General features: G+C 40.0%; 1 non-coding gene across 1 annotated transcript; it reads left to right on the top strand.

Annotated features, from left to right (window-relative positions):
• The first annotated feature begins 1,743 nt into the window (after positions 1-1,743).
• Positions 1,744-1,907, top strand: LOC125096695 (U1 spliceosomal RNA). Its single transcript, XR_007126352.1, has one exon. It is a non-coding gene; the product is annotated as a U1 spliceosomal RNA (small nuclear RNA).
• The last annotated feature ends 18,446 nt before the right edge of the window (positions 1,908-20,353 follow it).

Raw genomic sequence — 20,353 nt, forward strand, 5'->3', positions numbered from 1 at the left:
CTGATAAGGGGTTAATATATAAAATATATAATTTAAACAACACCAAAAATCTGAAAATAATCCAATTAAAAAAGAGAGGACATGAATAGACATTCTTCCAAAGAGGTCATATAGATGGCCAACAGACATGTGAAAACATGCTCAACACCACTAATCATCAGAAAAATCCAATCAAAATCACAATATGGTATCATTTTATACCTGTTAGAATGGTTAAATCAAATAGATAAGAAATAACAAGTGTTGGTAAGGATGTGGAGAAAAGGAAACCATGGTATACTATTGGTGGGAATATAAATTATTACTGCCACTGTGGAAAACAGAATGGAAGTTCCTCAAAAAATTCAAAATAGGAGTACCATATGATCTAATAATTCCACTAGCTGGTATTTACCCAAAGAAAACAAAAACACTAATTAAAAAAAGATATACATACCCCTATGTTTATTGCAGTATTACTTACAATTGCCAAGATGGGGAAGCAATGTCAGTGACCATGGATAGATGACTGGATAAAGAAGATGTGGTATACACGGAGAAGTATGGGAGAAGATATTCGCAAATAACAGTACAAAGGGTTGATATCCAATATCTATAAAGAACTCCTCAAACTCAACACACACAAAACAGATAATCATCCCCCAAAATGGGCAGAAGACATGAACAGACACTTCTCCAATGAAGATATGTGAAAAAACGTTCATCATCACTACCCATCAAGGGGATTCAAATCAAAACCACATTGAGATACCACCTTACACCAGTTAGAATGGCCACAATTAACAAGACAGTAAACAACACGTGTTGGAGAGGATGTGGAGAAATGGGAACCCTCTCATACTGTTGGTGGGAATGCAAGTTGGTGCAGCCACTTTGGAAAACAGTGTGGAGATTCCTTAAGAAATTAAAAATAGGGGCGCCTGGGTGGCTCAGTGGGTTAAGCCTCTGCCTTCAGCTCAGGACATGATCCCAGGGTCCTGGGATCGAGCCCCATATGGGGCTCTCTGCTCCGCGGGGAGCCTGCTTCCTCCTCTCTCTCTGCCTGCCTCTCTGCCTACTTGTGATCTCTCTCTGTCAAATAAATAAATAAAATCTTAAAAAAAAAAGAAATTAAAAATAGAGTTTCCCTATGACCCTGCAATTGCACTCTTGGGTATTTGCCTCAAAGATACAGATGTAGTGAAAAGAAGGGCCATCTGTACCCCAATGTTCATAGAAGCAATGGCCACAGTTGCCAAACTGTGGAAAGAACCAAGATGCCCTTCAATGGACGAATGGATAAAGAAGATATGGTCCATATATACTATGGAGTATTATGCCTCCATCAGAAAGGACGAATACCCAACTTTTCTATCAACATGGACGGGACTGGAAGAGCTTATGCTGAGTGAAATAAGTCAAGCAGAGAGAGTCAATTATCATATGGTTTCACTTATTGGTGGAGCATAAGGAATAACACAGAGGACATGGGGAGATGGAGAGGAGAAGTGAGTTGGGGGAAATTGGAGGGGGGGATGAACCATGAGAGACTGTGTGGACTCTGAGAAACAAACTGAGGGTTTTGGAGGGGAGGAAGGGAGGAGGTTTGGTAAGCCTGGTGGTGGGTATTATGGAGGGTACATATTGTGTGGAGCACTGGTGCATAAAGAATGAATTCTGGGACACTGAAAAATTAAAAAAAAAAAAGATGCGGTATACATGTACAATGGAATGTTGCCATTAAAAAAAAAAAAAAAAGGATGAATATGTACCTGGCAGGGGAGATACAAAGATCACAAAGGTAGTTTTACCAGGGTGAGGCTTAGCCATTGTTTTCCAGATGTGCTGACCCCTGAGATTTCCCCAAATGTAGGACAACTGACTGCATAATTTGTTGTAGTGGGGGCCTATGTTTGCATTTTCCCTTAAGAAAAAAAAAAAGGATGAGATTGTGCCATTTAGTGACAACTGGATCGACCTAGAGTAAGTCAGAATAAGAAAGACAAATACCCCTATGATTCTAGTCATACTTGGATCTAAAACAAATGAAATAAACACAAAGAGCAGAATCAGATGTATAAATACAGAGAACGAACTAATGGTTGCCAGAGGGAGGTGGGTAGGAGGATGGGCAAAATGGGTGAAGGAGAGTAGGAGATAGAGGCTTTCAGTTATGGAATGAATAATTCATGGGGATTAAAAAGCACAGCATAATGAATATAGTCAGTAAGACTATAATATCATTGTATGGTGACAGATAGTAGCTACACTTGTGGTGAGCATAGCATAATGTATAAACTTGTTGAATCACTGTTGTATGCCTGAAACTGATGTAACATTGTAATAACTATACTCACATAAAAAAGGGGAGAAGGTGAGGATATTTTGACAGATCTGAATATTGTAAAAATTTACTTGTATACTTTATATATTTGTAAAGGTCTGAATTATTTTATTTGTCTAACTCAAGGGTCCACCAATAGTAGCCCATGGGCCAAAACCAGCCTGTTATCTGTTTTTGTAAATCAAGTTTTTTGGAAGACAGCCATGCCCTTTGTTTACAAATGTCTATGACTGCTACTGTGCCATAATAGAATTGATTAGAGATAGTATGCCCATAAAACCTAAAATATTTACTACATAGCCCTCTCCAGGAGCAGTTTGCCAAACCCTGGTCTAGTTTAGCTGGATTGTGATTAACAATTTGTTTGGTCATAAAGTAACAGTTTGGTATATTTAGAAAGCAAGTTATAAATAAGAGCTTTTATTTGAGGGTAACATACAAAAGTTTTTCTGGAAAAAATATACTTTTTTTCTCCCAAAGATTTTGTGACATATTTAATTCTAACTCTCTTTTGCACTTCTGGGATTTTCCTCACTTTCTAATTTCTATCTAATGGATTGTTTGGCTTAATTGTTTATTCTGCAGCTTGATATCATGTCACACTTCCCTATCCAGAGCTTACTAAAACTTTGAGTCTTCTGAGGTCTTGTAGCTTAAATATATATATATATATTTTGCTTTTTTATTTTTTAAACATGATAAAGAGCTCATGTTCACATTCTGTGCCAATAGCACTCAAGTTGTAGGGTCCTGGGGGACTTGGTTCTCTCACTGGCTGGGAACATTCCACAACAGTGTGGATATAGAGATTGTGTCTGGGTTCATTCTACGATCCTTTTTCTCTTATGGGTGCCAGTGAGGTTATCCAGGCACGTCTGGTACTTTCTGTAGTTGTTTGGTGAGGGGCTTCCAGAAACAGATTCTGCACTGGAGCCGTAGCTTTCAGCTCTGTCTGCTGCTCTGACTGAAGCAAAGGCACATTAGTTTAAATATCACTTGAAGGCTCTGCTATATTTCCAGAAATCCTTTTTGAGGAGATTAGCACCAGAAGAGTCCCATTTTTCAATGGAGAATTGAACAAACAAATCCCCTCACATCATCCCTCATAATGAATCTGCTGCAGCTAGTCCTTCCATGAGAAATGACTGTGGATGATTTTTCTGACCATGAGGGAGGATGGGAGATGCCTTGGGTGGGGGGGCCTTCTCTGTGCTCTCGTATCACTTGAGGGTCTGTTGGAAGAAGAAATGTCTTGCCCTGCCCCTGAACTCATTTGCTTATAAAAGTGTGTAGGGCTCCTTCTGCATAGCTGTTCACTAATTCCTTGGGCCACAGAGGTTCTACCTTGTGGTGGGGGGAAAGGGTGTGGATGCTAACATGAGAACGAGAGAGGAAGGGAAATGTTTGGCAAGTCCTGCTGTAGAGCTCCCAGCAACTCTTGGCTATCAACGTTCCACATCTCTGTGTTCTGAGAAACGGATATTTGGAGCAAGTATATAGCCACAGGGCTCCTGAAGCCCAGAGACCTTTGCAACAGCATCAGCACAGCGCCTGATGCTGAGCTAGAGCTCAGCAGTGCCCCCTCAACTGCCAAACCTTCTCTCTGAATGAAACCACTCTGGAAAGCAAGGCTCGCTTGAGGGAAAGTTGTCAATGGTGCCAATTCAATTTTAACCCTATAGCCTCTTCCATCAAATGCTTGGCAGCTAAGAACTTTAAAGATTTCAGGTTTTTTTTTTTTTTAAATTCTACCCAACATAAGGAATTGTAACAGTCCTGTATCTAGTAGGCACTTGGTAAACATCCACTTATTATGCATATCCTACAGATACCCCAAGGAATTTGTAGATTATGCAATTATTTTTTTCTTTACACTTTTTTGAAGTTTAGCCAATGGCCACAGCATCACAAAGATCCTGGAAGCTAGAAGCAGAAGAGCACAGAATGTTTCTGGAGAGATGGGAGTGTGCTCAGGGATTGCTAAATCCCTTCCTTGGCTTGACTTGCAGGGAACAAGTCCAGAGGACAGAAGATAGATTAAGTCCTCTATCTTCATCTTTTACCAGAACATTGACAGGCCCAAATCAAATGAGCAACTTGGCAGGATGAGAAAGCAAGAAGATAATCCACTGTAAAAGGAAGTCTTTGTGGGTACCTAAGCAGGTACATAAAAGAGCAAAGGGACTCCAGCCTGCCTGGAGGAGAGAGGATGGTGTTCTGAAAAGGTTCAGAGTACATGAGGGAGGCAGTAAGTCTCCCAGAGCTTACACAAGGTAACCAGACATATTTGAGAGAGAAAAAAAATACTTTCCAAACTCCTACTCTCTGTGTGCCAGGCTGTGGAGAGAACATGTGAAAGAGACAGTGTCTTTGGCCTCAAAGGTTTATAATCTAGAGCAGAAACTCTCAAACAGAAGCAGTTCTATTATGGCTCTTTGTTGGACTGAGTGAAAATTGGTCCTATAATATTTAGGACTTCTGTGCTGAATTATGTGTACAGTTTTTAGGCATTCTTCTTAGGCCAGATCTACTGGGCAGCCTATTCCACCATGCTGGGCAGAGTAGAGTGGAATTGTTGAGGGAGGTGGTGGCATTCCCTGCTTCCTGGAGATGCAGCCCCGGGGCCTGGCGAGCAGCTGGTGGGCGTGGTTCATCCACAGCCAGCACAGTGCAAATCTCTAGAGTCTACCATTCCCCCTTCGAGGTGGCTCTGTTCCTCACTAAGTATGTGCGTGTATTGGGGACACGGGTCACGAATTTAGAACACCTCTCCTGGGATGGAAATGATGAATTACAGATGAGAGAAAGATCACTTACTCAGGAAATGTTCCAATTCTGAAACTAAAGACTGAAGAGGTTTCTAGATGTAAAGCACTGACAAATCTTTGAGCACATATATTTGCTAGAATATTAAAAATACAACACATTAAAATTAGCTCTCAAAATTCAGGTAAAAATGCTTCCTGATGTCAAATATTAACTGAAACTTGACATCTGATTCCATGAGAACTGACATTTGATACCATTATTTTCAAAATAAAAGTCTATTTTTCTTCCAAGAGGAAGGGTGACATAAATAATATTTGCAGTTGATATCTATTCTTGTCAGGGTTAAAGGCAAATTTTATGTTCTATTTGCTGTAGAAACTGGGGAAGGACAGTAAAAATATGATGAATTTGTTGCGTGGTTTATGAAAATATAATGGTCCTTGAAAGCTTAGCAAACACAAAATAGATTTTTCTTTAATTCAGTTTCTTTAATTTAAAGCACGAGTCAGAAATCCCTGAAGATTAAGTAAGAAAGACACATAGCAGCTGGCACAGTATATGATGACAAAGGGTCCCAGAGGGTCTGTGCCATTCACTCTGTAACACCCAGGGACTACAGTCACTTTAGAAGAGATAAGGGAGACCAATTCCATAGGAACCCAGAAACAAAAGGGCAAGTAGTGTTCCATAGCAAGTTTAAGGGAGGATTTCTCAAGTGACTTCATTTTGCTTTCCAGAAAATTTGGTCACTGAGATAATTATTCTAATGAACAGCATTTATCTTATTACCTAAAATAGTCACCAGTTACATGGGCTCTAAATGTACCCTGTTGTTTTGTTTGTTTTGTTTTGTTCCTGCTTAAGAAGACAGAAAGACTTGAGGAATTCAGCTTCTTAGAGGGGATAAAGCATTCATAGATGGGGTTGGCTGGGAAGATGGCAGAGTAGGAGGACCCCAAGCTCTCCTCTGTCCTACAGAAAAAACTAGATGACACTCCCATCAGTATAAATAACCCAGACAACAACATGAAGACTTGTGGAACAAACTCCACAACTAAATGGTAGTGAAGAGACTACAGTGAAGAAGACAGGAAGGGCAAAGATGAGATCTGGGAGTGAAAGAGACCATGGCTGTCTGTGGTGGGGAGGGAGACAACGGTGCAGAGAAGGGCAGAAAAGACTTTCATAGAGAGTCCATGAATCCCCATAATATTTGCCTTTGAAAATGAGAGAGGCCAAATATTGTGAGTGTTTATAATCAGTGGGACATGACGTCTGGAATTTTAAAAAATTGGTGTGCTCAGCTCCAGGAGAGCCCCAGGGGCATTAGGAAGTGGAGTCCCTGCCCTTAAAGATATAGCACAGAAACAGCAGTTTGAAAGATTCCAGGGACAGAGAGGAGGGAAGGTGATTTTTTTCATCTCAGAGCATGCCCCCAAGAGACAGAGATTATGGGGAGACCATTCCAGGAAAAAAGGAACTGGCAGGTGCCATTGCTCTCCCCTGCCCCGCAACATAAACAACGTTCTCTCTTTCCCTAACTTGCTTACACCAATGCCCCAACTAAAAGAAACATGGTCACACAGGCTTTAGTTTGCAATACCAACCAGTTTTATATGACTAATAGGAAAGAATGCCTTGGGGTTAAAAGGTAGCAAAAACTACAGGAAAATGTAAAAAGAAATATTTCTTTCCTGAGGTTTTTAGTTTATATTCCAGGTGTACAAGTCTGAGGGGTTTAGATTAGGATTTGGGGATAAAAGGCTTAATGTTGGGGAAAAATAATTGAAAACCCCCAAATTTTCTCTGAGTTGAGAAAAACTCCCCACAAAGGCAGTAGAAACAGAGAAACTGCTTGTTACTGAATAAGTATTAAACCAGAACATGATCATCATCGCATCAATTGCCGAGAAATTGCAAAGACAGAAATTTTACCCCCTTATATAGCTAAGCAGATTTTAAAGCCAAGAACATTCCTTACATCTACTCAAGATAAACAGTAACTAGTCCTCAAGTCAGAGGACATGACAGCACATTTGTCACACATAGTTCATCCCAAATTTACCTGGTAATTGGGTTGACCATCTGTGTTAGCTAACTGGCTTTATATAAAAGATAAACACACTTCTCATATCCTTATGACAGCAGGTAGTTTTGATAACTTGGAGCAAGTCATCCCAGGTTAGGCTCTTACCCTCCCACAGAGACTGGGAGATTCAAAAGGATGGCTCCCAGGTCCTTGAGAAAGACATTCCTAGGTTGTAAACTGGCAAGATAGTTAAAACAGAAAAACAAAAATGAAAAACATTTACGTATGTCTGAAAAGGGCAGAGAGAATTTACAATTATGTGTTTATTTTTAAAAAAAGCTCTGACAGGGCGCCTGGGTGGCTCAGTGGATTAAGCCGCTGCCTTCGGCTCAGGTCATGATCTCAGGGTCCTGGGATCGAGTCCCGCATCGGGCTCTCTGCTCAGCAGGGTGCCTGCTTCCCTCTCTCTCTCTCTCTGCCTGCCTCTCTGTCTACTTGTGATCTCTCTCTGTCAAATAAATAAATTAAAAAAAAATCTTAAAAAAAAAAAAAAAAAAGCTCTGACAAAAGGGAAGGGGGATATCTCTTCCCTTATTTTTTTTTCTTTTTTTTAAATATCTTTTCAGTGTAACAGTATTCATTGTTTTTGCAACACACCCAGTGCTCCATGCAGTCCGTGCCCTAACACCTACCACCTGGTTCCCCAAACCTCCCAGCCCCCGCCCCTTCAAAACCCTCAGATTGTTTTTCAGAGTCCATAGTCTCTCATGGTTCACCTCCCCTTCCAATTTCCCTCAACTCCCTTCTCCTCTCCATCTCCCCTTGCAGTGAGCTTTTTATTTTCAACTTTTCTATGCCTGACAAGTTGAACTCAGACTTTTCTAGAAGCTCAAGTCTTAGAATCAGCAACACCGAGGAATGAGAAGCATAGGAATTTCTTGAACACTAACCCCTGCAATTAGGCTACAAAACAAAACAACGAATCTTTTTTCCTTTTTTTTCTTTCCCTTCATACTCTATTCAGGGATTATGCCATTTTTCATCTACTACTGAGTTTCTATTATAGTACCAATTAACTGTTTTAGTTAAGAGAGAGAAAAAATAGATCCCTTAATTTTAAAGACATGTAGCAACCTTGCGGCAATTGGTCACTCTTTCCTAAACGTGCAGTCTTTTTAATTGGTACTCTGTGTAAGAGGTAGAAAAATCCTTTCCTTGGGAATCAGAAAGGGTCTTTTCACAATATCCTGGCCTCTGGAGAGGATAGGGAGGTGAAGTGGGCCACCTAGGCTTTGATCTTTCCCAGAATGGCAGTCCTATATCACTGAAATACACTTAATGGTTTCCACTAAAAAATGGATAAAAGCATCCTCTTTGCATGGTTTGTGTTCTCTGAGAATTTAAACTTGAAAATTCTTCAGAAAATCACTACTTACTCCTTGCCGGATCGATCTAGTAGTGACCTAAGATAACTTCTCCCCTTCTTAGTGAACCTGCTTGGGGCTGAGCCAGTCTCCAAAGATTCTGGGTGATTAGAAAGAATGAAAGGATTCTGGGATGGGGAGAGGTAAGTTTTGGAGTCAAATATCAATTCAGATATTCCCCTAAAGAAATACAGACTTAAATCCTTTTTTTTTGGCTCTGGGACTGAGCTCATGGAAGGATTTCCAGATTAGTGACGAAGTAAACCTGGGTACTTTGAACTCATCCTGTTAAGACATATTTCTGTGGGGTTGTTCCATTTATAAAATTGGCTTCTTATGGTGCATTTGATCCTTTGTTATTTCTTAGGCTTGCAGACCAGGCTGCTCAACTCGTGTGATATCAATGTTCTAGAAGTAAAAGCACTTGGAATTGGTACAATCTTTCCACTTTCTATTGCCCAACCCCATCCAAAAAAATAAATTAATTCAGTTATAACTTTGGGCACCTTAATTTAGCCCAGTGGACTTTAAAGACCTTATTTCTCTAGAAGCTCAAGGATACCTTTTAAAATAATGTTTCCAATGTTCCGGCTTTCTACTCTGAGCCTATATAAAATACAAATGTCACCTCAATAAAAGTTAAGTAACAGTTTATATTTTACGCTACATGCCAAGGCCTAACCTTAAAATTCTGTCTAGCACAATTGAAAAAAGGACTCCAAAATTTTTATGGTTATTTGACTTTACCTTGGTATAAAGTATAGTACTTCAGTATAACAAATGTATTTAATCCTGTGATGAAAGCACACAATTAGTAGTTAAATGGGCTAATTTTATTATCTAGATTTTAATAAAGACCTTGTTACTTTGCCTCATTTAGCTGACGTGGAAAATTAAGTCACATTAGCTCAGATGTGAATATTGTTACAAGGGCTGAATTTTGGCTGAAATCCCATAAAGAAAGAATAATGATGGTCATTGATGCATTAAAATTGAGGAAGATGCCCAGAGCAGTGCCTCAGGAAATGGGCACGAGACTAGTTTGAGATAATGTTTCCTTTAATGATACAAAAGTTAGAGGAATAAGGAGACAGTCTCTCAAGGGGTTTGATAAAATATAACTCCTTATAAAGGCAGTCTTTTTCATTTTTATTTTAGCCATACTCTGACATCTTAAAATAAGGCATAATCAGAAGTGGTTTAGAAAAGTCTTGGTCATTTTAGATACCCTTAAGTCCTTCTTATGGAAGTAATTTCATATAGAAGTTAAAAATAAGTTGCATTAACTTTCGAGGTTTGCTCCCTGCAGACTGTGGAAACCAGTTTCTGTTAACTATTTTGTATCGCCATGTGTTAAATTGCACAGCAGGATGAAAATAGCTCCTTCAAGATGTTAGAGGGAGTTGCCGCACTGCATTTTGAAGCATTGGCAAAGCACCTAAATTCATGTTCAGAAACTCTTCCTGAGAAAATTGTTAAGGACTGGAATGAGCTACTTTGAATATTTGGAAAGTTTATTTATTTTTTATAAACAATTGTTTTGGTGTTGGTGTGGAGAATCCTAGGGGTAGAGAGGAACTAGGTGACATTGAAGGATTATAAATAGGGAGGTGTTTCCGTGTTTGTGAAATGACCTATAGAACGTCCTGATTTTTTTTTTAATTTTATTTTTAATAACATATATTTTTATCCCCAGGGGTACAGGTCTGTGAATCGCCAGGTTTACACATTTCACAGCACTCACCATAGCACATACCCTCCCCAATGTCCATAATCCCACCCCCCCTACCAAATCCCTCCCCCCATCAACCCTCAGTTTGTTTTGTGAGATTAAGAGTCACTTATGGGGCGCCTGGGTGGCTCAGTGGATTAAGCCGCTGCCTTCGGCTCAGGTCATGATCTCAGGGTCCTGGGATCGAGTCCCACATCGGGCTCTCTGCTCAGCAGGGTGCCTGCTTCCCTCTCTCTCTCTCTCTGCCTGCCTCTCCGTCTACTTGTGATCTCTCTCTGTCAAATAAATAAATAAAATCTTTAAAAAAAAAAGTCACTTATGGTTTGTCTCCCTCCCAATCCCATCTTGTTTCATTTACTCTTCTCCTACCCCCTCAACCCCCCATGTTGCATCACCTCTCCCTCATATCAGGGAGATCATATGATAGTTGTCTTTCTCCGATTGACTTATTTTGCTAAGCATGATACCCTCTAGTTCCATCCACGTCGTCGCAAATGGCAAGATTTCATTTCTTTTGATGGCTGCATAGTATTCCATTGTGTATATATACCACATCTTCTTTATCCATTCGTCTGTTGATGGACATCTAGGTTCTTTCCATAGTTTGGCTATTGTAGACATTGCTGCTATAAACATTCGGGTGCACGTGCCCCTTCGGATCACTACGTTTGTATCTTTAGGGTAAATACCCAGCAGTGCAATTGCAGGGTCATAGGGTAGTTCTATTTTCAACATTTTGAGGAACATCCATGCTGTTTTCCAGAGTGGTTGCACCAGCTTGCATTCCCACCAACAGTGTAGGAGGGTTCCCCTTTCTCCGCATCCTCGCCAGCATCTGTCATTTCCTGACTTGTTAATTTTAGCCATTCTGACTGGTGTGAGGTGATATCTCATGGTGGTTTTGATTTGTATTTCCCTGATGCCGAGTGATATGGAGCACTTTTTCGTGTGTCTGTTGGCCATCTGGATGTCTTCTTTGCAGAAATGTCTGTTCATGTCCTCTGCCCGTTTCTTGATTGGATTATTTGTTCTTTGGGTGTTGAGTTTGCTAAGTTCTTTTTAGATTTTGGACACTAGCCCTTTATCTGATATGTCATTTGCAAATATCTTCTCCCATTCTGTCAGTTGTCTTTTGGTTTTGTTCACTGTTTCCTTTGCTGTGCAAAAGCTTTTGATCTTGAGGAAATCCCAATAGTTCATTTTTGCCCTTGCTTCCCTTGCCTTTGGTGATGTTCCTAGGAAGATGTTGCTGCGGCTGAGGTCGAAGAGGTTGCTGCCTGAGTTCTCCTCAAGGATTTTGATGGATTCCTTTCTCACATTGAGATCCTTCATCCATTTTGAGTCTATTTTCGTGTGTGGTGTAAGGAAATGATCCAATTTCATTTTTCTGCATGTGGCTGTCCAATTTTCCCAACACCATTTATTGAAGAGGCTGTCTTTTTTCCATTGGACATTCTTTCCTGCTTTGTCGAAGATGATTTGACCATAGAGTTGAGGGTCTATTTCTGGGCTCTCTATTCTGTTCCATTGATCTATGTGTCTGTTTTTGTGCCAGTACCATGCTGTCTTGATGATGACAGCTTTGTAATAGAGCTTGAAGTCCGGAATTGTGATGCCACCAACTTTGGCTTTCTTTTTCAATATTCCTTTGGCTATTCGAGGTCTTTTCTGGTTCCATATAAATTTTAGGATTCTTTGTTCCATTTCTTTGAAAAAAATGGATGGTACTTTGATAGGAATTGCATTAAATGTGTAGATTGCTTGAGGTAGCATAGACATTTTCACAATATTTATTCTTCCAATCCAGGAGCATGGAACATTTTTCCATTTCTTTGTGTCTTCCTCAATTTCTTTCATGAGTACTTTATAGTTTTCTGAGTATAGATTCTTAGTCTCTTTGGTTAGGTTTATTCCTAGGTATCTTATAGTTTTGGGTGCAATTGTAAATGGGATGGACTCCTTAATTTCTCTTTCTTCTGTCTTGTTGTTGGTGTAGAGAAATGCAACTGATTTCTGTGCATTGATTTTATATCCTGAAACATTACTGAATTCCTGTACAAGTTCTAGCAGTTTTGGAGTGGAGTCTTTTGGGTTTTCCACAGATAGTATCATATCATCTGCGAAGAGTGATAGTTTGACTTCTTCTTTGCCGATTTGGATGCCTTTAATTTCTTTTTGTTGTCTGATTGCTGAGGCTAGGACTTCTAGTACTATGTTGAATAGCAGTGGTGATAACGGACATCCCTGTCGTGTTCCTGACCTTAGCGGAAAAGCTTTCAGTTTTTCTCCACTGAGAATGATATTTGTGGTGGGTTTTTCATAGATGGCTTTGATAATATTGAGGTATGTGCCGTCTATCCCTACACTTTGAAGAGTTTTGATCAGGAAGGGATGCTGTACTTTGTCAAATGCTTTTTCAGCATCTATGGAGAGTATCATATGGTTCTTGTTCTTTCTTTTATTAATGTGTTGTATCACATTGATTGATTTGCAGATGTTGAACCAACCTTGCAGCCCTGGAATAAATCCCACTTGGTCGTGGTGAATAATCCTTTTAATGTACTGTTGAATCCTATTGGCTAGTATTTTGGTGAGAATTTTTGCATCTGTGTTCATCAAGGATATTGGTCTGTAGTTCTCTTTTTTGATGGGATCCTTGTCTGGTTTTGGGATCAAGGTGATGCTGGCCTCATAAAATGAGTTTGGAAGTTTTCCTTCCATTTCTATTTTTTGGAACAGTTTCAGGAGAATAGGAATTAGTTCTTCTTTAAATGTTTGGTAGAATTCCCCTGGGAAGCCATCTGGCCCTGGGCTTTTGTTTGTTTGGAGATTTTTGATGACTGTTTCAATCTCCTTACTGGTTATGGGTTTATTGAGGCTTTCTATTTCTTCCTGGTTCAGTTGTGGTAGTTTATATGTCTCTAGGAATGCATCCATTTCTTCCAGATTGTCAAATTTGTTGGCGTAGAGTTGCTCATAGTATGTTCTTATAATTGTCTGTATTTCTTTGGTGTTCGTTGTGATCTCTCCTCTTTCATTCATGATTTTATTTATTTGGGTCCTCTCTCTTTTCTTTTTGATAAGTCTGGCCAGGGGTTTATCAATCTTATTAATTCCTTCAAAGAACCAGCTCCTAGTTTCGTTGATTTGTTCTATTGTTTTTTTGGTTTCTATTTCATTGATTTCTGCTCTGATCTTTATGATTTCTCTTCTCCTGCTGGGTTTAGGCTTTCTTTCTTGTTCTTTCTCCAGCTCTTTTAGGTGTAGGGTTAGGTTGTGTACCTGAGACCTTTCTTGTTTCTTGAGAAAGGCTTGTACCGCTATATATTTTTCTCTCAGGACTGCCTTTGTTGTGTCCCACAGATTTTGAACCGTTGTGTTTTCATTATCATTTGTTTCCATGAATTTTTTCAATTCTTCTTTAATTTCCTGGTTGACCCATTCATTCTTTAGAAGGATGCTGTTTAGCCTCCATGTATTTGGGTTCTTTCCAAATTTCCTCTTGTGACTGAGTTCTAGCTTCAGAGCATTGTGGTCTGAAAATATGCAGGGAATGATTCCAATCTTTTGATAATGGTTGAGACCTGATTTAGGACCGAGAATGTGATCTATTCTGGAGAATGTTCCATGTGCAATAGAGAAGAATGTGTATTCTGTTGCTTTGGGATGAAATGTTCTGAATATATCTGTGCTGTCCATCTGGTCCAGTGTGTTATTTAAGGCCTTTATTTCCTTGTTGATCTTTTGCTTGGATGATCTGTCCATTTCAGTGAGTAGAGTGTTAAAATCCCCTACTATTATTGTATTATTGTTGATGTGTTTCTTTGATTTTGTTATTAATTGGTTTATATAATTGGCTGCTCCCACGTTAGGGGCATAGATATTTAAAATTGTTAGATCTTCTTGTTGGACAGTTCCTTTGAGTATGATATAGTGTCCTCCCTCATCTCTTATTATAGTCTTTGGCTTAAAATCTAATTGATCTGATATAAGGATTGCCACTCCTGCTTTCTTCTGATGTCCATTAGCATGGTAAATTCTTTTCCACCCCCTCACTTTAAACCTGGAGGTGTCTTCGGGTTTAAGATGAGTTTCTTGTAGGCAACATATAGATGGGTTTTGTTTTTTTATCCATTCTGATACCCGGTGTCTTTTGATTGGGGCATTTAGCCCATTAACATTCAGGGTAAGTATTGAGAGATATGAATTTAGTGCCATTGTATTGCCTGTAAGGTGACTGTTATTGTATATTGTCTCTGTTTCTTTCTGATCTACTACTTTTAGGGTCTCTCTTTGCTTAGAGGACCCCTTTTCAATATTTCCTGTAGAGCTGGTTTGGTATTTGCAAATTCTTTCAGTTTTTGTTTGTCCTGGAAGCTTTTAATCTCTCCTTCTATTTTCAATGATAGCCTAGCTGGATATAGTATTCTTGGCTGCATCTTTTTCTCGTTTAGTACTCTGAATATATCATGCCAGCTCTTTCTGGCCTGCCAGGTCTCTGTGGATAAGTCTGCTGCCAATCTAATATTTTTACCATTGTACGTTACAGACTTCTTTTCCCGGGCTGCTTTCAGGATCTTCTCTTTGTCACTAAGACTTGTAAATTTTACTATTAGGTGACGGGGTGTGGACCTATTCTTATTGATTTTGAAGGGGGTTCTCTGAACCTCCTGGATTTTGATGCTTTTTCCCTTTGCCATATTGGGGAAATTCTCTCCAATAATTCTCTCCAATATACCTTCTGCTCCCCTCTCTGTTTCCTCTTCTTCTGGAATCCCAATTATTCTAATGTTGTTTCGTCTTATGGTGTCACTTATCTCTCGAATTCTCCCCTTGTGGTCCAGTAGCTGTTTGTCCCTCTTTTGCTCAGCTTCTTTATTCTCTGTCATTTGGGCTTCTCTATCGCTAATTCTTTCTTCTGCCTCATTTATCCTAGCAGTGAGAGCCTCCATTTTTTATTGCACCTCATTAATAGCTTTTTTGATTTCAACTTGGTTAGATTTTAGTTCTTTTATTTCTCCAGAAAGGGCTTTTATATCTCCCGAGAGGGTTTCTCTAATATCTTCCATGCCTTTTTCGAGCCTGGCTAGAACCTTGAGAATCGTCATTCTGAACTCAAGATCTGACATATTACCAATGTCTGTATTGATTAGCTCCCTAGCCTTTGGTACTGCCTCTTGTTCTTTTTTTTTGTGGTGAATTTTTCAGCCTTGTCATTTTGTCCAGATAAGAGTATATGAAGGAGCAAGTAAAATACTAAAAGGGTGGCAACAACCCCAGGAAAATATGCCTTAACCAAATCAGAAGAGATCCCAAATCGTGAGGGGGGAGAAAGGGGCTTAAAAAGAGGTTCAGAAAGAAAAAAAAAAAGAAAAAAAAAAGAAACAATTAAAAAAAGAAAACCAATAAAGAAAAAATATAAAAAGGAAAAATATATATATATATTAGATAAACTAGTTAGACAACGTTAAAAAAGAAAAGGGTAAAAGTTAAAAAAATTTAGCAGAAGAAGAAAAAAAATTGAAAAAGAAAAAAAAATTAAATTAACTGCAAGGCTAAAGAATCATGGGGAGAAAGCCATGAGTTCCGTGCTTTGCTTTCTCCTTCTCTGGAATTCCGCTGCTCTCCTTGGTATTGAAACTGTACTCCTTGGTAGATGAACTTGGTCCTGGCTGGGTTTCTAGTTGATCTTCTGGGGGAGGGGCCTGTTGTAGTGATTTTCAAGTGTCTTTGCCCCAGGCAGAGTTGTACCGCCCTTACCAGGGGCCGGTCTGAGTAATCCGATCGGGTTTGCTTTCGGGAGCTTTTGTTCCCTGAGCACTTTCCATAGAGTTCCAGAGGGCGGGAATGAAGATGGCGGCCTCCCCGTCTCCAGCCCGGAGGAGCCGAGAGCCCAGGGCCCCACTCCTCAGTGCGCCCTCTGAGAACAGCGCCCAATTACTCCTGTCACCCTGGCCTCCGGCCACACTCCGAGCTGACCAAGCCTGCGACCGGTTCAAGGTAACCCCGAGCTTAGAGCTCACTCCTCGGCTCTGTCTCTGTAGCTGGCTTCCCCGTTCTAATACCTGTAAGCTCTGCAACACTCAGACACCCCCGATCCTTCTGTGACCCTGTGGGACCTGAGGCCACCCTGACCCTGTGTGGGCTTCACCCCGGTTAAGCCTCTGGAGCAATGTCCCTCAGCAGAACAGACTTTTAAAAGTCCTGATTTTGTGCTCTGTTGCTCTGCTGCTTGCCGGGAGCCGGCCCCTCCCCCCGCGGTCTATCTTCCCGTCACTTTGGATTCACTTCTCCGCCAGTCCTACCTTTCAGAAAGTGGTTGATTTTCTGTTTCTAGAGTTGCTGTTCTTCTTCTCTTCAATCTCCCGTTGGATTTGTAGGTGTTTGCAATCTTTAGATAAGCTATCTAGCTGATCTCCCGCTACCTGAAGTAGTCTCAGCCTGCTAGTTCTCCGCCATCTTGACTCTTCCCCCAGAACGTCCTGATTTTTGTCTTCTTGCCTTTTCATCAGTCATTTTGGGCTGTACAAAAACTACTCACTGGAAGACAGCAGCTCAGGAGCCCAGTTTTGTCCTCTTTCCCTCCAGTTAAAGCAGAGCCCAATGTTGTACTCCTGCCTAGTGGTTGCCCTCCTCATAGCTGGCTATTTACTTACCTGTTTGTTTGTTTTCTTTCTCATAGCTATCTATATTCTGAGATTTTTTTTTTGTTCCTGTCATTTATAAAATATTTTATTTTTAGTACCACTTTACCCCTGTCAGAATGGTAAAGATTAATAACTCAGGAAACAACAGATGTTGGTGAGGGAGGGGAGAAAGGGGAGCTCTCTTAGAAATGCAAACTGGCACAGCCACTCTGGAAAACACCATGGAGTTTCCTTAAACGTTAAAAATAGAGCTACCCTACAACCCAGCAACTGTACTGCTAGGTGTTTATCCAGAGGATACAAACATAGTGATTTGAAGGGGTACATGCACCTCAATGTCCACAATAGACAAACTATGGAAAGAGCTGAGATATATAGAGAGATGAATGGATAAAGAAGATGTAACACAAACACACGCACACACACTGAAATATTACCCGTCAAACAGAATGAAATCTTGCCATTTGCAATGGCGTGGATGGAACTAGAGGGTATTAGGCTAAGCTAAATAAGTCAGTCAGAGAAAGATTAATACCATATGATTCCACTCAGATGTGGAATTTAAAAAGCAAAACAGATGAATATAGGAGAAAAGAAGGGTAAGTAAAATAAGACAAAATCAGAAAGGGATAAAAACTATAAGAGAATCTTAACTCTAGGGAACAGAGGGTTGCTGGAGGGGCAGTGGGTGGAGGATGGGGTAACTGGGTCATGGGCCTTAAGGTGAGTGCTCGATGTAATAAGCACTGTGTGTTATATGCAACTGATAAATCACTGGATTCTACCCCTGAAACTAATAATACAGGATATATTAGCTAAATTGCATTTCCATTTAAAAATTAAGAAAAATTGATTTTTAAATCCAGGAGCTTTCCTTCAGCATTATGCTGCGCTCTGGGGCACAGGTGAGGGCTGCATCTGTGGGTGGTGGGATGAGATGCTGGGGAGGAGGCATCTGCTGGCTCATCATCATCATTCAAACCTGACTGTGAGGCTAAAATGGAAACCCTTACCACCCAGGAACAGATAGAGTATTAAGTTGAGCCCCTGATTTATGTTGGCTGGAGGTTTGTACCCTGCCTATTCTGCTGGTTTTAAATGAATGGACCAAAGGATGATATTAAAGATATCAAGAAAATGGGTCTCAAAAAAAAAAAATGGGTCTCAAGCTATGCTGAAAAGTGACCCCTCACCACGTTCATGCCCCAATCCCTGGAAACTGTGAACATGCTAACTTACAAGGGAGAAGAGACTTTGCAGATGTGTGGTTAAAGTACAATGGAGGGATTATTCTGGATAATCCAGTGGACATTAAATATAATCACAAGCATCGTGTCTAAAGGAGGCAGAGGGAGATGTGACTAGCAGCAGAGGGGAAGGTGATGCGATCCTATGAGTAGAGACCAGAGTGAGGCCCCGTGGTGATAGAGGAAGGGACTATGGGCCAGGAATGAGAGGCAGCTACTAGAAGATTAAAAAGGCAAGGAGATAGTTTTTTTTCTTAGAACCTTCCTTAACACCTCAACTTATGCCCAGACTTGTACCTCCAGAACTGTGAGGGAATGAATGGTGTGTTATTTAAGTGACTAAGTTTGTGGTTATTTATTATTGAACCAATAGAACACACATGCAGGTATAATGAACAAGGCATGTCCCACCCGTGTTCCCAAGACACAAGTGTGAGGATCAGCATTGTTAACTGGAGCACTATGTATATGGCTGGAAACAGAGTTTCAAGGGCAAAATTCTGGACAAGAGAATAATATGCATATGAATATAATTAGAGCTTCTAAGATTCAATATTAAAACTTAAAATACATGTTCTCTATATCTGAGTCTTGCTGTTTTTCATTATTTTCTTGAGATTTTTGTAGACCTGAAACTCATATAACATTGTATGTCAACTATATTTCAATGATAATAAAAAGCACTTAAAACACACAAAGGAGAAATCAGAATAAAAAGGAATTCATAGATAAAGTAACTGGGTTTGACTAAAGCCTTCTCCACCTACACAAACACTGTATTGGAAATAATGGCAATAAACATGGGCTCCTGGGACAAGACCCTTAAAAATTTAAGGTATAAAAGATTCACAAACTGTCTTTTAACCAGATTGGTAGCTTGCTCTAATTAATACCCAGTTGCCTGACCTCAGGTTAGCTTTCCTGGGGACAGATAATTATTGCATGAAACCTACTACACAGCTAAACCTCTTAGATCCTAGTTAGGCTCAGTGTCATGCTAGGTGACACCTCCTTAGGGCTGACAGCAGGATTTTGTTTTTGCTTTGCTCTTCTAGCAGAGTTCACATGATCAGAATTAAAGAGGAGAATGGAGGGAGAGAGGAGAGAATTTTCCCAGCCTCTGCTGAGCTCAGGACCACTTTTTGCTACATGTTTTTGAAGTTGAAATGGGTGGGTTGTTTTCCTGCTGTTAATAGGGCTGACGTATGTCAAAACCTGAAACTGCCGACTTTTTTGGAACAAGAGGTCATGTGAACATAAGAGGAACTGTTAATAAGGTGTTGGTGACAGATTTTCTCCTGGTGAAGCAGGAGAGGCTTTCAATTCCTTGAACTCCTGGTGAAGAAGGAGTTTTTCAGGAATGGCTTTCAGTTCTAGAGAAAAGTATCTTCAGGTTCTCGATTATTGTGCAGTTTGACTCAGGGGCTTTTCACTCTATTTTGAAGGGTGTTTGCTTTCCAGAGAAAACAACAAACCATTAATTAGAACTGCTTCAGAGCAGTGAAATAATAGGCCTGTACCACTGGGATCAAGTGCTGAGTCTCTGCTGATTACAGTCATTTCTAATGGATGCATCTTGGAAGATCGTAATATTTTTTGCTAAGGACCCCAACCAGAGAAAAAATAAAATACAGAAAACAACAATTTCTCACTTTAGCCTAGAAATACATACATTTTCTCCACAGTTTTAACTTTAATATAATGATAATTCTCCCTAGAGGGGATTCAGAGTTGAAATCCTACTCTCTTCCCTGACTTATAGGGTTCTCTGTTCTAGACTCTGAAGAAAATATTCCCTTGTTTTTTAGAGTTTATAGTTTGTAAAAGGAGAAATGTCATGCAACCAAGCAGGTAGCACACACTCAAAGGTTTACTTAGGGGTAATGATGAGACTTGGAACTAAAATTTGTTCCAAGTAGTTCCATCACTGACACATCAAGGAATCAGGAGACACAAGGTTAGACATTTTAGTCTTTTCTTAGAAAACTCTCCCAACAGTTCATAGGCATTCCTGTTTTTGTTTACTTATATCATGGAGTGCCCACACAGATCTAATCTGAGATAGCTTTATTGGTATTGGTTCAGCACACATTTATGAATGTCCTCCAGTATATTAGACTCTGTGCTGTCCAGAGTAGACCCAACGCCTTTCTTCATGGAGCTTACATTCTATTGGGGGAAA

This window comes from Lutra lutra, chromosome 3, assembly GCF_902655055.1.
Source record: "Lutra lutra chromosome 3, mLutLut1.2, whole genome shotgun sequence".
NCBI lineage: Eukaryota > Metazoa > Chordata > Mammalia > Carnivora > Mustelidae > Lutra > Lutra lutra.